At 47.1% G+C, this 15,662-nt stretch overlaps 1 protein-coding gene and 1 long non-coding RNA gene across 12 annotated transcripts in view; one reads left to right on the top strand and one right to left on the bottom strand.

Annotated features, from left to right (window-relative positions):
* The window catches only part of LOC143435435 (uncharacterized), a 38,871-nt gene extending 25,858 nt beyond the window's left edge, over positions 1–13,013 (top strand). For 2 of the 4 annotated variants that reach the window (XR_013105745.1, XR_013105747.1), the window contains 4 exons: positions 768–853; positions 4,855–4,953; positions 8,833–9,006; positions 12,621–13,013. This is a non-coding gene — a long non-coding RNA (uncharacterized LOC143435435). The remainder of the gene's footprint in view (positions 1–767; positions 854–4,854; positions 4,954–8,832; positions 9,007–12,620) is intronic. The other 2 variants (XR_013105746.1, XR_013105744.1) reach the window with 1 other exon arrangement.
* The window catches only part of Cacna2d2 (calcium voltage-gated channel auxiliary subunit alpha2delta 2), a 132,054-nt gene that overhangs the window by 83,767 nt on the left and 32,625 nt on the right, over positions 1–15,662 (bottom strand). The gene's annotated exons all lie outside the window — the stretch shown is intronic.

The raw sequence follows: 15,662 nt of genomic DNA, 5'->3' as shown, positions 1-15,662 counted from the left end.
ACGGACTTGGAAAGGCCTATATTCTTGTCTAGGAGTTAATTTCCAAGGAATATGTCCCAAACAAAGGCTTTTCTCTCTTCCTTTGATCCTTCTACACATCACTTCGTACCCAATGCACGCTCTCTCCCATCCTCACTATCATGCTTCTCACCAGAAGTATTCTTCTCTCTGCCCTAGCTGTCTCCAGAGCCTTCCTAACAGCCTAATAGTCTGTCTATCCCACCAGGTCCTTTTAACCTCTCTGTGACATATACATGTATATGCCTGCATGCACACACGTGCACACGCACAGGGTCTATAGTGTGTTACATGCTTTGGTCTCTTGACATTCAAATATCACCTGAATCGGGCAGAGACTTGGACTGCCAAACCCTTGGCCAGTCAACAGAGGCTGGAGAACTGTGGGCTGTGGGACCTCCGCATCCCTTCCCTAAGCCAGTGTTTCATATCTCCCAGCCCCAAACCAAGGTCACACACCCTTCAGAGAGGTTTGATTACGAGGCCTTTGTCCAGGCAAAATAAAATAAAATAAAATAAAATAAAATAAAACTCTAAGAATTTTATGATAGGAATTCACCAGTCCACGGTCTCAGGGAAGAGGATTGAAAATCCATCTGATTCTGATGATGACGACGATGATGATAATTCTTCCTTTTCTCCTCTTTCTGTGATGAAGATTGACCCCATGCCCTTGTGCATGGGAGACAAGGGCCCTACCACTGAGCCATACAGTCTTAGTTCTCTCTTTACTTTGTTTTTCCTCAAAGACAGGGTTACTCTGTGTTGCCCTTATTGCCCTGGAACTCACTCCATAGACCAGGCTGGCCTTGAACCTGGTCTTGTGCACTACCAGGTACGTGTACCACCACACCCACCCCTTCCCTTTACTTTTTGGGACTCAGTCTCATTAAGTTGCCCAGGCTGGCCTTGAACTTGTGATTCTCTCATCTCAGCCTCCCAAGTAACTGGGATTGTAGGCCTGAGCCACCAGGTATAACTATCTTTCTGGTTGCTGTACCCATGCTTTCTGTAACTGCTGGTTGAACAAGCCAGAGGGCTGTCAAGGGGCTCTGGCACCTTAGAGGAACTAGCTTACACCGGGTTAGATGGATTTCATGGAGCAAGTCTTGAGTTTAGACATGCAGAGGTACATGGAAAGATGTTGCAGAAAGAGGGAATTGTGAGGTGGGGGTGGATAAGAAGCCCTGGTTTGGGGTGATGAGTCAGGCAAGAGGGGTGTGACCTGTGTGAAGGTCGTGGTGGACACAGCCAGGTTCAGGTCCTGCGTCTGTTTCAGAGCCTCCCCCTTTACTGAGTCCCATATCCATCCCCCCACCCCACCCTCAGGTTCCGGTGCCTGCGCTGAATGGCCAATGAGGCCATCTGATTGGCTCATCAAGGGCAAATAATAGCTTTTGCTGAATTCAGCTGCAGCCAATCAGAGGCAATCAAGCACACAAGAGGCCTGATGGGCCATACGGGCGGGCGCACCCACAGGCACCAGAGCTGGCCCCTCCGCCTGGCTGTGGAACCCTCCCCCAATCCTCACGTGTTTGAGAACTAGGGTGGGGGGTGGGAGGTACAGTGTCCAGGAGGAAAAAAAGAAAGAAAGAAAGAAAGAAAGAAAGAAAGAAAGAAAGAAAGAAAGAAAGAAAGAAAGAAAAAGAGGAAGGGGCCCAGCTGGACTCCGGAGCATGATCTTGGCACCTGCTGTGCCTGAGAACTGGAAAAACTGTTAGCTGCTGTGGTAACTTGGGAAGAAGACACTTTCCAGCCCAGCACAAGGCAGCCTGACTTTCAGGCCCCACAGCAGCCTCCCAGTGTCACAGTGACTCCCTCGGTGTCAGTACAGAGTCCTTGCCTCTTCCCTAAGGAGAGCGGAGCCTCCAATCAGGCCCCAGGAAAGCAATTTTTCAATCTTCAACTGCAAACACTAATACCGCTGAAGCTAATTTTACAGATTTCCACTTCCAGGCCTTGCCTTTGTCCCAGAATCCCTTAGCCTGGGAGATTAGCAGTTTAGAGACTGGAAAAAAAAAAAAAAAAAAAAAAAAAAAAAAAAAAAAAAAAGTATTTTAAAATTCAGCATAAAACTCTCTCTTACACTCAGTGAGCTAAAAAAAAAATTCTTTTTTTTTTAATTGGAAAGGAGCCTGTTAGTGAGGGGAGGAGCCAGGTCCAGTTCCTGCTGGCAATGGACTACCAGCAGGAGGAGGAGGGATGCTTTCGGAACCCTTGGACCAGACCCTACGCTCAAACCAGCAGCTGTAGATAAGGAGAAAGAGTTGGAAGACCTGCTTGTGGAAAGCCTTTCTGGCAGCACTCTGAGGCCCTCAGCTTGAGCTGTGCATGTGCCCCCTCTGAAGTCTCCCAGGATCTCCCTGATCCCAATCCAGAAGCCTTTCCAGCTGTAAAAATGGGCTTCTGGCATCAGGGCTAAGACAGGCCAGTGGCCCGCTGCCCATTTTACCAATAAAAGTTGATTTCACTCCAAAGCAGACCCTTTCTGGGCCTCAGTTTCCCCAATAAATCGAAGTTCAATGCCCCTGACCATGTCCATCCAGTGCACATGAAGTTCATTAATGTATACTGAAAGCCCCACACCCGGGCCAATGCCAACACAGACAGGCACAGGATGCTCTTAGCAGAGCTCATTCTGTGAGTACCCCTCTATTGCATCTCTTGCAGATGAACAGCGTAATCACTCCACTCTCCGGGGGCCACAAGCTCAGAAACGTCCTAATGAAAAATAAATGTATTTACAGGGAGACGTCAAAGCCGCCAGGACCAGTCAAAGTAATATGCCTGCGACTGGCGCGTGGACTTTTATTTCTTCCCCCTCCACGCTCCAGAGCTGCTCCTGCGGCGTGGAGAGATAAATATTTTAAATAGCGACACTTTGGCAATGTATGGTTATGCAAGACAAGGAATAATTAGAAAATAAATTACTTTTTTTAAACACAGTGTTACAAACATCGGGCGCATCAGATTACTGCTTTATGCAGGCTGAGGCAGCGTGGTTTGAGGAGGCCAGCGCAGCAAGGACCCCAGGGAAGATCTTAGCCTGTCCCTGAAGCCCCCAGATGGAAACGCTCCTCCCTCCCCGCTCTGGGAGGCTCCCAGAATTGAGCTGAAGACCACACTTGGCAGCTTCCAGAAAATCTCGGCAATGGAAAGGCTTCCTCCGGCGTCTCACCAGCAGTAGGCACAGACTAAAAATAGTTTAATCTCCTTGAAAGCAAAAGGAGCAATCAGCAAAACAGACACTCGGGCCTGCATGCCCACTCCTCCTTGTGCTCCGCTCCATCCAGCCCAGCCTGTCCCCAGAGCCAAGCATTGTCAACTTTTGACAGATTCCAACAGGGCAGGGTTTCAAAGCCCATTCACCCTCCCACCAGTGCTGTCGTGGAGGAGTACCACCGACCAGTACCTCCTCTTGTCATCAGCCCAGAACATTATGTGTTGTTTAAAATTCGAGACACCCTAGGAAAGAATCAGGGCATGTACTGTTAACCTGGCTTTCTAGGTGAAGAAACTGAGGCATGGAGGGATGCACTCACCAGAGAAGGTCCTGTGCAAAGGCGAAGGGCTTGGCAGACAGGAGGTGGTGGCTTTTAATAAGCACTGAACCAAAGTCTCCATGCTTAGTTCCCATAAAGCAGAGGGCAAGAAAAGGCAAGGACTTACTGGGCGGGGGAGAGGAGAAGTTCACAGGATGGACCAGCTCTCTTCACGGCTGAGTGCATCTGTCACACAGATGTATCTCACCTACAGCAACTTAGCACAGCAGTTTGACTACATCATTTTCACCCATTGACCTGGGATGCGATCTGGATCTAGTGTTCTGGCCCCAGCTTGCTGTGTGACTGAGAGCCTGTCTTGACCCTCTCTGGACCCCAATTCCCCAGAAGGACAGTTCCCCAATGTCGTGACAGGATTCATCAGGACTCTTGCTGTCCTCCTAGGCCCACTCTTACATTTGTCTCTCCTCACATAGTCCCACCTATTTTGACTCTGTCCACCTGTCCTTCCTTCACAGCTGAACACCCCGTACCAGAGGCATGGAGCACAGCAGTGGCTTCTACATCACTACCCAATTTTGCAGGAGAAAAACCAAAAACAGGGAGAGACTGTTCAAATACCCCCAATCTATCAAGAAGAGGTCAGAATAGGCGCAGCACAGTAGAGCCTGGCCTCTCATTGCTGGGCTGGGGAAGTCACTCAGTGCTGGAGCACTTGTGTAGCACAGATGAGGCTCTGGGTTTTATTCCCAGTCACACACACACACACACACACACACACACACACACACACACACACATACACCCTCAACAAACAACACTCAGCCCTGCCTCTTTAGAGGTCTAAAATGCTTCTGTCCCTTCTTCCATCTTTTACAGAATAAAGCTAGGACAAAAAGCAATAAAGTTTGCTCTGGCAGGTGGTCCAGCCAGCCTAGCCTCTGGAAATGCCATCAGAGAAATTGGAAGTGAAGGCTCTTTTCCTTCTAAACATCTTTCCTTGTAACCAGCAGTTGCCTGCAAAAACTCATTTCATTATCTTAGCTCTGAGCTTTTCAAGAACAGCCTGCGGCTCCACCTAGCCGGCCCAGCCCTCTGGGTGAGAGTGAGGAGTGTCTCCCTTCGGTTCCTGGAACCCTTTACCTTGCTCCCACTTGCCCTTGGGTGGTGGGTGCTCCAGTTTAGCTGTATCTTCAGCTCTTGCCTCTGTAGCTCCATGCCTCTCTGGACTGCCTCTACACACTTGTAGCTTAGTTCTCTTACCTGAGACAACATCACTTCCTTCCTTGTCTCATCATGGTTCCAAGGGCTGAGACAACCTTCCCTTTTACAGATGAGGGAACTGAGGCTTGTGTCATCACCTGATCTGAGTGGCTGATGTTGGTTGGACCGCCCTTAAGACCCTACCTAACCTCAATTCTTCAGCTTCCAGGTGAGCTCAGTATCAACAGGCAGAGCTGGCAATGGGGAAGGCTCCCGGAAGGCAGAACTGTTCAGATAAGGGATGGCTCTGGGTGGGGTTCAGAGAATCAGGGTGCACTGGAAAAAAGAATCCGTCCTGGGTCGCTCAGAACCAGCTGAGGCTTTGGGAAGTGCCTCAAAGGGTAATGGCCTCCTGGCTGTGGAAGCCTTATTTGCTAGATTATAGTTACAAAGGTGTTGGGCACTTGGGGCTTCCCAAGAATAGCTGATGACTTGCCATTCAAGGCAGAAAGTGCTCTTTCAGGAAAGCCCCACCCACTGAGTGCATGAACCAGGCCTGTCAGGGCTCTCTCTGCAAGTAGGGAACTTAGACTCAGGGTGCTGGACCACAGGTAGGGAGAAAAGCAAGTAGTCCAAATGTCTCTCTGAAGCTGGCACTGCCGTGCGCCTCTCTTTGTCCTCTCTAACCAACTTTGATCTCGGAAGCTTCAGTTCTGCCAGAACTGGGGGAATCCCAGTACTGGGGAACTCTGAGGCCCAAGTGGGATATTGTAAGAATCTTCTCTGGGACAGGGATGGGGGGACCTGCAGCCCAGGATGGCAATTTGACCAGATTTCACTCAATGAACAAGTCCCTCCACCACACCCAGAGCTCCTGCACACAGCATTTGGTGGTACTTTGACTTGGCATCTCTAGGGTTGTGTCAGTGCCATAATCCTATATCATGTGATCTCCCATGTCTGCTTAAAGATATACAGAGCAAGGGACACCCCAACATGGAGCAGAGGGAACATGCGCCTCAGAACCAGAGACCAATGAAGCACAGGGAGAGTATGCAAGATATGCTATAAAGTATGAACACTGGGGCTGGACTAACAAGTGTGTGTTTGTGCATGAGAATTGGGTTCCTGCTGATGGAGAAAGAATTCTCTAGAAGGAAAGAAAGAAGAATTCAATTAGCCTCTGGGTTGCTATACTGGAACCAGTCCATTGTGGCTTCACATTCAAAGATGCACTGAAGGACAGATACAGGTGTAATTATTGATGTTGTGCCAACTTGGGTGAATGTATATATGTATGTATGTGTATGTATGTATGTATGTATGTATGTATGTGTGTATGTATGTATGTGTATATATGTGTGTATGTATGTGTATGTGTGTATGTATGTATATGTATGTGTATATGTATGTATGTATGTATATGTATGTGTATATATGTGTATGTATGTGTGTATGTATGTATGTGTATGTGTGTGTGTATGTATGTATGTGTGTGTATGTATGTGTATGTATGTGTGTATGTATGTATGTGTATGTATGTGTGTATGTATGTGTATGTATGTGTGTATGTATGTATGTGTGTATATATGTATATGTATGTGTGTATGAATGTATGTGTGTATGTATGTGTATGTATGTATGTGTATGTGTGTATGTATGTGTATGTATGTATGTGTGTATGTATGTATGTGTATGTATGTATGTGTATGTATGTATGTGTATGTATGTATGTGTGTATGTATGTGTGTATGTATGTGTATGTGTCTATGAATGTATGTGTATGTGTGTGTATGTATGTATGTGTATGTATGTATGTGTGTATGTATGTGTATGTGTGTGTATGTATGTGTATGTATGTATGTGTATGTGTGTATGTATGTGTATGTATGTATGTGTGTGTGTATGTATGTGTATGTATGTATGTGTATGTATGTATGTGTGTATGTATGTATGTGTATGTGTGTGTATGTATGTGTATGTATGTATGTGTGTGTGTATGTATGTGTATGTATGTATGTGTGTGTGTATGTATGTGTATGTATGTATGTGTGTGTGTATGTATGTGTATGTATGTATGTGTATGTATGTATGTGTGTATGTATGTATGTGTATGTGTGTGTATGTATGTGTATGTATGTATGTGTATGTATGTATGTGTGTATGTATGTGTGTATGTATGTGTGTATGTATGTGTATGTGTCTATGAATGTATGTGTATGTGTGTGTATGTATGTATGTGTATGTATGTATGTGTGTATGTATGTGTATGTGTGTATGTATGTGTGTATGTATGTATGTGTGTATGTGTATGTATATGTGTATATGTCTGTGTATGTCTGTGTGTATATATGTATGTATGTGTATGTATGTGTGTATGTATGTATGTATGTATGTATAATTTCCTACTCCTGATCACAAAGGGCCTAGAGGCAGTAGTAACACACAATAGCAGTAAGCACACACAGTACCCAGATCTTAATGTCTAAATATTCTCCAATAAATGGTGTAGTGCAGAGTCCAAGTTTGGGACAGAATAAACACAAGATGTGCGTTGATCATCTTGTGATAACAGAAATTAAAATAAGGGCTTGTGCAAGGATAAGGGCACTCCCAAAGAGCACAGGAGTCAACCTAAAAGAGCTCCAAAGTGAGAGCAATCTGCACAATAAAACTATTAACAAAGCTGAGCAATAATGGCACTGGTGTGTGCCTTTAAGGCAGGCAGGTCTCTGAGTTTGAGGCCAGCCTGGTCTACAGAGTATGTACCGGGACAGCCAGGGCTACACAGAGAAACCTTGTCTCAAGAAACAAACAAACACCAAAACCAAAACCTAATACCGATACTATTGAGTCATATCTATAGACTCCAAAGAGCATCCAGGAGTCCACACTGAAATAAATAACTGAGAAAATAAACAGAGGAAAGGAGACAGCTCTTCCTTACAGAAGAATCCCGGCTAATACATGCAGAAGGAATGAGAGACGTAGAGACGCGCCATCTGAGCACTCCAGTAATAACCGCTTCAGGCAAGCCGCAGCAATGGGACGCTAAAGCTGACAGGCGGAAGTTTGAGAGAAATGGGATATTTGCACAGCCTCAAAGTATGTCCTCCAAGAAAGGTTTTTTAAATTATAAATGAAAAAATAGCAAGCTTGCTATGGAGGAAGCACACATATACCCCCTCCCCCATAACCAAGAGACCAGGCCTAACACCACCAGTACCAAGGCAGCCAGACACACGCAGCCCTAGGACAGCATGCTGAAAGGACATACATCTTGGGTCTTCTTTAAAATGTAATTCCTCGGTCTAATTATGACAAATCTTCAGAGGTAAAAATGGGGGCGGGGGGACTAAATCAAATGACTGAGGAATAGGTGTTTGTTTTGTTTTGTTTTTTTTCTTAGATGACGATAATATCATTGAATAATAACCAATGATAGGTTTTGCTATGTACCCTAGGTTGGCCTCCAAGTCCCCATCCTCCTGCCTCAGCCTATCAAATGTGGGGATTGCAGGTGTGAGTTACCACACCTAGCTTAGGCTAGTACTTTTTTTTTTTTTTTTTTAAGTGTTAAAACAGGGGCTAGGGCTAGAGAGGTGGCTCAGTGGTTAAGGCCTCTTCAGAGGACTTGGGTTCAGTTCCCAACACCTGCATGGTGGCTCACAACCATTCATTCAGTTCTAGGGGGTCCCATGCTCTCCTCTGATCGCCACAGGTACCAAGAACACACGAAGTGCACATACATACATGCAGGTAAAAACCTCCAGACACACAATGTTTTTTTTTAAATAGTAAGATAAGGAAAGATAGGCTGGAGAGATGGCTCAGTGGTTAAGAGCACTGGCTGCTCTTCCAGAAGTCCTGAGTTCAATTCCCAGCAGCCACATGGCAGCTCACATCTATCCACAACTCTAGTACCAGGGCACCTGACGTACCTCACATGGACATACATGCAGGCAAGACACCAGTGCACTTGAAGTAAAAATAAAGTAAAAAAAATAAGGAAGGTGAAGTAAAGACGTAGAATCTTCTACAGATTAGAAGAGATTAAAGAAACACAACAGCTAAATATAATGGGCTGTCTTAAATTTGGTCCTGGAAGAGAAAAAGACGATGATAAAACCTAGTAAAGCTGTCCAGCAGGCCCTCACTGCGGCAGCGGCCCTGCCTCAGCGGTCAGCGTCGGGTTGCGGTTTGTGCCGTGGATCTTCAAGGCAACTGGAAAAACTGGGGAAACCATCAGAGCGTTTTTTGCACTATCTCTCCAACTCCTCCGGTAAGTATTTCTTTTCTTTCTTTTCTTTCTTTCTTTCTTTTTTTTTTTCAAAATAAAAAGGTTTTCTAAAAAAAGGGACACTACTGGGAGTTGGCAGACACAGCAGCAACAACGAAACAAGAACAAGAGGTTATTTTTTAAAAGGTGCAAAAAGCCTTCCGAGAAACTTAAACCACGGTGGTAAGAGGTAAAGCGTGATAGCAAGATTAGAACACACAACTGAGAAATCGCCAGACAAAGGTACAGACACAGAAAATCAGAGAGGAGGAGGAGGAAGAGGAGAGGAGTGGAGTAAAGAATGGAGGAGGGGGAGGGGGAGGGGAAAGGGAGGGGAGGAGAGGAGGGAAAGGGAGAAAGAGAAGAGGGAGAAGGGAGACAAGGGAGGGAGAGGGAAGGGGGAGAGGAAGAGAAGGGAGGAGAGGTGGGGGGAGAAAAGAGGAGGGGAAGGGAGGAGGGGAGGGGAACCTCAGAGGGAGAGAAGTGTCTGAGTTAAAGAGTCTCAAAAAACAAAATAATTAAAGTACAAAGAAAAGGAATGAAAGAAAAGAGTAAAAGAAACCATTTTTAAAAACCTCAAAAAACCCAGAGTTGGGATGCAGGCCTTTAATCTTAGCACTCAGGAGACCAACCAAGGCAGGTGGATCTCCAAGTTCAAGGCCAGCCTGGTCTACAGAGTGAGTTCTAAGACAGCCAGGGCTACACAGAGAAACTCTGTATTGAAAAACCAAAAACAAACAAAAGAAAAAAAAAAAAAAAACCCACTTCCCCAAGGCGAAGGACATGAGTATGCAGTTTGTAAGTGTAAGAATGAAAGAAAATACCATTAAGGTGAGTGTGGAATTGTTTGAAGACCCTATAGAGGGGACATTTTATCTTTCTGGTTAAAGAAACAAAACAGGTCAGGACTCTGAATGCTTTGAGACTTGGTCTCAGGAGGCTGGAAGGAACTGCCTGAATACATTGGAGGTGAAGGGCTTCCAGCTGGACTCTAACCCACCTCTGACTCCTGTGCTGGGTACAGGGGCAGGAAGGCTGAGATGGGCAAGCCAAGAGCCAGGTTCCTTTGAACCTTTCTCAGGAAAGCAATGAAAACATTCTCTGCCAGATAAAGAAAAGAAAAAAAAAAAAAATCAAGAAATCAAGGAAGAAGAGAGAAGTCACAGGACCCAGTAAAAAGTGAACTAGAGAAGTCAAGAAAATCCCAGGGACCAAGGCCTATGAACAGTGTTGAGAGTTGCCAGCTTGGAAAACAGCCATTCTTCATTGGAGTAAGCTGGAAGGCCTCAGACAAGACCTTCTTGTTCACAGAAGACTAAGCACATAAGAAATAAACCCCCAACAGTTGTCACCTTTAGAAACAACTAAAAAATTGTATGTGCTATGATGTACAGTTCTGGACAGCATTTGAGAGGTCAGGACAAGGTCAGCAGTGAGTTTGAATCTAACTGTTTCATACGGTAACACTGGAGGGCCAGGACTGGGAGTGGGGCAAGTTCTCATCTTCCACAGTGGGGTGCCTGTGGTAATATCTAAAACTGAACAACTATACAGGAGCCGTGTAAGTATGTCATTCTGGGATATGGAGCTAGGAGAGTAGAAGTGTAAGCCTCTGGGGAGTTGAAAATGCAGAGGGGCTGCAGTGCTAACACAGCTTGTCTGTGTAACTGCTGCATTACACCAGGTGCCTTGTAATGCAGACTTAAAAACCTTAAATTTTGAAATCCATCTAGAAATGTCAGGGGGGTGGAGAAGGCAGAGAAGTGAAGGAAAGAAGACGGCAAATAATACAGGTAGAAGGATGAGAGATAGGAAATTACTTTGACCTTAGTTCTGGCCTCAGGACAGGGGCTACAAAAGGGGAGGAGCCAACCATTTTCCTCAGTCTGAAAGTGAAGGCAACTTGACGTTTTAATTCTCTCATCCACAGACATAGACTAGGCTCTGCAGTCCAAAAGATCAATTTGGTGTTTGTCACCTCTGTTCTGGGGGTTCCTTGCCTACTTTTCTTCAATGTTGGAAGTAGTCAGAAAGGGATAGCAGCCACAGGAGTGATCTGGCAGATAACGCCACCCATCTCAAGGGGCTGAGGACACCCCAGGTCTCTCACAATTGTTGGAGCTTATACCAAAGTCAAGCGGTTGATCTCATCTGGACTCCTAGGCAATCCTGCCTGGGAAGGGCTGGGGAAGGACAGTGGCTATCTGGGAAGCAGGACTGAGTTTGTTAACCCCCACAGCACTTGCGGGATGCAAATTCTATGTTTCTATACGTGTAACGTATAGGAAATGGACAAATTCACCACCCCTCAACTTCATGACCTCTTATTCAGAGGACAGAGTAGACGCTCAGGTCCTGGGACAAGAGGACCAGTATTCGGCCTGTACTGGTAGGGCCTTAGGCTAAGTTCAGGCTCAGATGAGCAGTTAGGAAAAAACTAGGAGCACTGAGTTCTTCAGACACTGACATGTTGGGTGGGCTCAATTCTCCCAACAGACCATGTTTCAAAGGAACAGGAATTGTGGCTACTCCAGAGCCCTGTCATTGTCCTAGCCTTTATGAGGCCTGGACTCTTCCATGCCCTTATATGTGTTAGTGGCACCACAGCTGCTTCATGGACCCTGCACAGCTGCTGATGCCCCAGGATGTTGGCATTGTCCCAAATAGTAACCTTTTCACATCACATGGTCGCTGGTGGTTCATAAGGGGCTCAAGGGAAGAGGAACTCCCCTGAGTCAGCTCCTTGGCTAGATATGACCTCTAAAAATCTTTATTACTATCATTATTATTATTATGCATTATTATTATGAATTATTATCACAACTATTATTATTGTATGTATTGATTCATGTATGAGAGTACAAGTACATGTATGTCATGACATATGTATGAAAGTAAGAGGACAACCCCAGGCACTAGACCTCACTTTCCATCTTGCTCAAGCTGTAGTCTCTTTGTTCTTCATTGCTGGGTATGCCAGGCTAGCTGGCCAGCCATCCCCCAGGATTCTCCCATTTCTGCATCCAATCTCACTGAGATTACACATCTACTCTACTGTACCCGGCTTTACATGGTGTCTGAGAATTCAAACTCAGCTCTTGGTGCTTGTTTTTACCCACTGAGCTATCTTCCCAGCTCTGATCCTTTCATGGCTCCGTGATGAGTTTCTATAGAGGCCTTGTGGGTGGATATGGGAGATGTGTCCTACCCAAGATGCTAGTCTGAGGTGGGAAATCACATCTAGTGAGGCAGCTCATTCAGCTTCCTGAGAACCCCTAGTTTGCACCCCCAAAAGCTAAAGCCTGAGGAGTAAACAGTGTACAGGCTCCTGGGGGGTCTTAATCAGAAATAGAAGTTGCCAAACCCTCCTTTGATGCAAAGCAGTGAGTTTTCAGGGCCCAATTTCCCATCCACCCCCAGAGTAGACTTCAGACCCCACCACCTCCTTCCCCCAGAGCATCTCCCCCTCCTCTCAGCAATGGAGACAATTTACATAATGCATGGCATGGCGTGTGAGCACAATAATGGCTGGAAAGCAGGGTGCCCTAGAGTGGCTCCCCTAGTGGCACCTAGGGAGGGAAAATACCTGCTCCCACACCACTGCCTCCTCCCTCCAGGAGCTGGCCTGCGAGGCTGCTGAGAAGCAGGACTCAGTGCTCAGCAGCTGCCAAGAAAGGATGTACCCAGCCCGAGACAGGGACCGAAGCAACCTCAGGACAAAGCTGCACACTGGAGGAAATTTCCAAAGTACTCCAGTTTGGAACACAAATCCACCCAGCCATGCTCCTGGAGTCCACGCCCCTGCTGGGTTCAGGCCCTGCGTGCTGATCCTTCCTGGAAGAGGCCACTCCTCCAGGCAGGAAGCTTTAGCTAGGCTGCCATGGAACCAGGCTGCAGCTGCCCAGGAGGCGGTCACGTTCAAACACAAAGGCATCGATGGAAGGGGGAGAATACATAAAAATTACTGGCATGGTAATTGCTTTTTATATAAATGTTCCTTTTAAAAGTTTTCCCCAGTGGTAAAGTCCCTCTTTAAAAAAGAATAAATTCACTGCACACCAATTTATTCCACGCCTATAGATGGAGCATAATGAAAGCTCTTCTGTCAACACCTGATCAAGAGGCAAGTGGTTGCCTCTTGACCCAGCTACCCAGTCTGACTACGCAATGATGCGCTGGAATACTGGGGTGGGGTTGGGGGATCTTTGAGGAGTGAGGGCAGGAGTTAGCATTGAGCCCAGACTGTAGGACTCTGGTACAGGGTTCACCAGTGTCTCAGGAGCTGTGCTCGAATGGGAGGTGCAAAGCAGAGCAGCTACAACCATAGGAATAAGGGTGGGGCTACGGTTGATGGGAAATGTAAGGGCCCTCCTTTTGCAGGGACAGGATAGCACAGGCATCAACACAGGGAAAGCATGATAGGCTGGTACAGCCGACTGAAGAATTGCCCAGCAATGCCTGCCGACTAAAGGGCCCTCTACACACAGAACCTGAGAGAGGCACAGAATTGAGAGGCACAGAACCTGTCCCCTCTGACCAGCCACAGTTCCATGGGGACAAGGTCCAGCCTTTGTACTGGATCAAGGACATCAAACACTACCCCACACCAAGTCCCTGATCTCCACTGTGGGGTCATTTTATCCTGGGCACAGACAACTGATGCCATCCTGTCCCACTGCAAGGAAGATGCACATAGTATCAGGGAATGACTGGGTTGGGGTGAGGGGCGGGAAGCATGTGTGTAATGTGTGTTCCTCAGCCACAGCTGAGACTTCTCAGCTTGGATAACGAATCAGCTAAGTAGTTCTCACCTGCTTAGGTGACAGAACTCTTGGCATCTGCCTCCTCCAGTCCCACCCTGCCCTGTGTTATGCCTGCACACACTTCCACAGGCAGCTCTCAGAGCCACACATTGATCCATATGCACCCTCTTGCCTGGTCACACTTGCCGTGTGGGATACACGCAGGCATGGCCACTCCCTTCTATGGATACACAAACACTCCTTTGTTCATGCTTCCCATGTAGCACTCACATACAGGTGTCTGTTCAATATGAACATGCATGCACGCTCACATTCCTGCTCCTCAGCAGCCTGCATATTTTATCCTCTCTTCCATACACAGGGGTTAACCCAGGTGCCACTTCACGCTGGTTTCAGCATGAAGGCACTGTTTCTCAGAGAGTCACCAGGGCTCATGGCCTTCCCAGTTGTTCGGGTGGATTCTGGAAGGCTTAGGCATAACCCTACCCTCTCACCATGGTTTCTTTATTCCATATGATGAAATCACAAGACTGGGCCTTCCAGAGGCGCCTGGCAGCCTGTGTACATTAAAGATGCAAAAGCTGATGGGAGTGGGAAGTCTTAAGCAGCGTGGGCTTTGGCACTGATCTAGAGGGCTTCCTGGAAGAGGAGAGCTGTGATCTGTGTTTAAATCAGCAGAGAGGTAGAGTTGGTGAATGAGGAAGGATAGCAAGTAGATTTGGGAGAGAGTCCAGTGAGGTTAGGGGCAGGCACAGGGCAGCTGGGAGGCCCGAAGGCCTAAGCAAAGCTTTCTGCTACCTCTACATGGAGCTTCCTTAACTAAGACTGCACACCACTCCATGCTCCCTCGCTTCAGACAGATGCCAGCACCCCTGTGCAGCCAGCTCTTCTCCAGCATGCCTCTCCCAGCTGGTGTCCATTTCCCCATAGAAAGCACTCAGGGGCTCCCATATGTAGATTTGGTTCTGGCAGCCCCATACAAGCCTGCCTCTCCCAGGGCAGCTAGCACTGACTTTGCTTCCCTCATGTAGGGTCTACATGGTGTGCAAGGCCTTGTGGGACATTCAGAGCCCAGATGTCTCCTCAGTCTTTAGATGTCTCCTTTTGCTTATCCATCCACAGAATAGTCAGTCGATCATCTGTTCTCACAGCTACATGGTACCTGCATGCATAGCATATACGGTAGTCATGTATGAACATAGCCTGTTTCTCATCCTGCTGTGTACCCGGAAGCTAGGCACCCAAGCCTAAGTGCCAGTCATGTGGTTATCTGGCTTATGAAAAGCCAAGGATAGACAAGGACAGAGCCTTAGGGGTCTACTCAGGATCCAGCTATTTCAGTCTCCTTCCTTTGTGTGAAATAATAGGTCAGCCAGCCTTCAGAATCTCCAGGTCCCAAGGCCAGAGAGACATGTAGGGAAGACCACATCTGTGGCAACCCCTTCTCCAAACATGATATCTCTATACATACAAAGAGGACAGCTGTACTCGGGAGAGGTGGAGAGAGGACACCTCCATTTTCAGCCGGGTAGTGGGCAACGTTGCCTGTGCTACCCCTGGGGCCGGCTGTGGTTTGTCAAAACCAATTACTTCTCTGCTTCTGCCAAGTGCTTGAGGCTCCATGAATCTGAGTCAAGTGTCCCCATGGCTGCCACTGATCCAGCAATGGATAAGAAAGGAATGGGGAGGAATATAGACTGGGCCAACTGTCCCCCATGGCCCAAGATGGAAATCCATAGGCCTTCTATTGCATCTTCCATCTCCCACCCCAGATCCCCAAGATCAGCCCCCAGCTCTAGACTCAGCAGCCCAGTCACTCTTCAAAGATGAGTGCGGAAGCTGGGGGAGGGGTGAAGAGCAGAGTCCCTGGCTACTTTCCAGAGTACAAGCTACAAG

This window comes from Arvicanthis niloticus, chromosome 21 (genome assembly GCF_011762505.2).
Source record: "Arvicanthis niloticus isolate mArvNil1 chromosome 21, mArvNil1.pat.X, whole genome shotgun sequence".
Lineage (NCBI taxonomy): Eukaryota > Metazoa > Chordata > Mammalia > Rodentia > Muridae > Arvicanthis > Arvicanthis niloticus.
The sequence above is the reverse complement of the archived record's forward strand: the minus strand, read 5'-3'. Positions and strand labels throughout refer to the sequence as shown.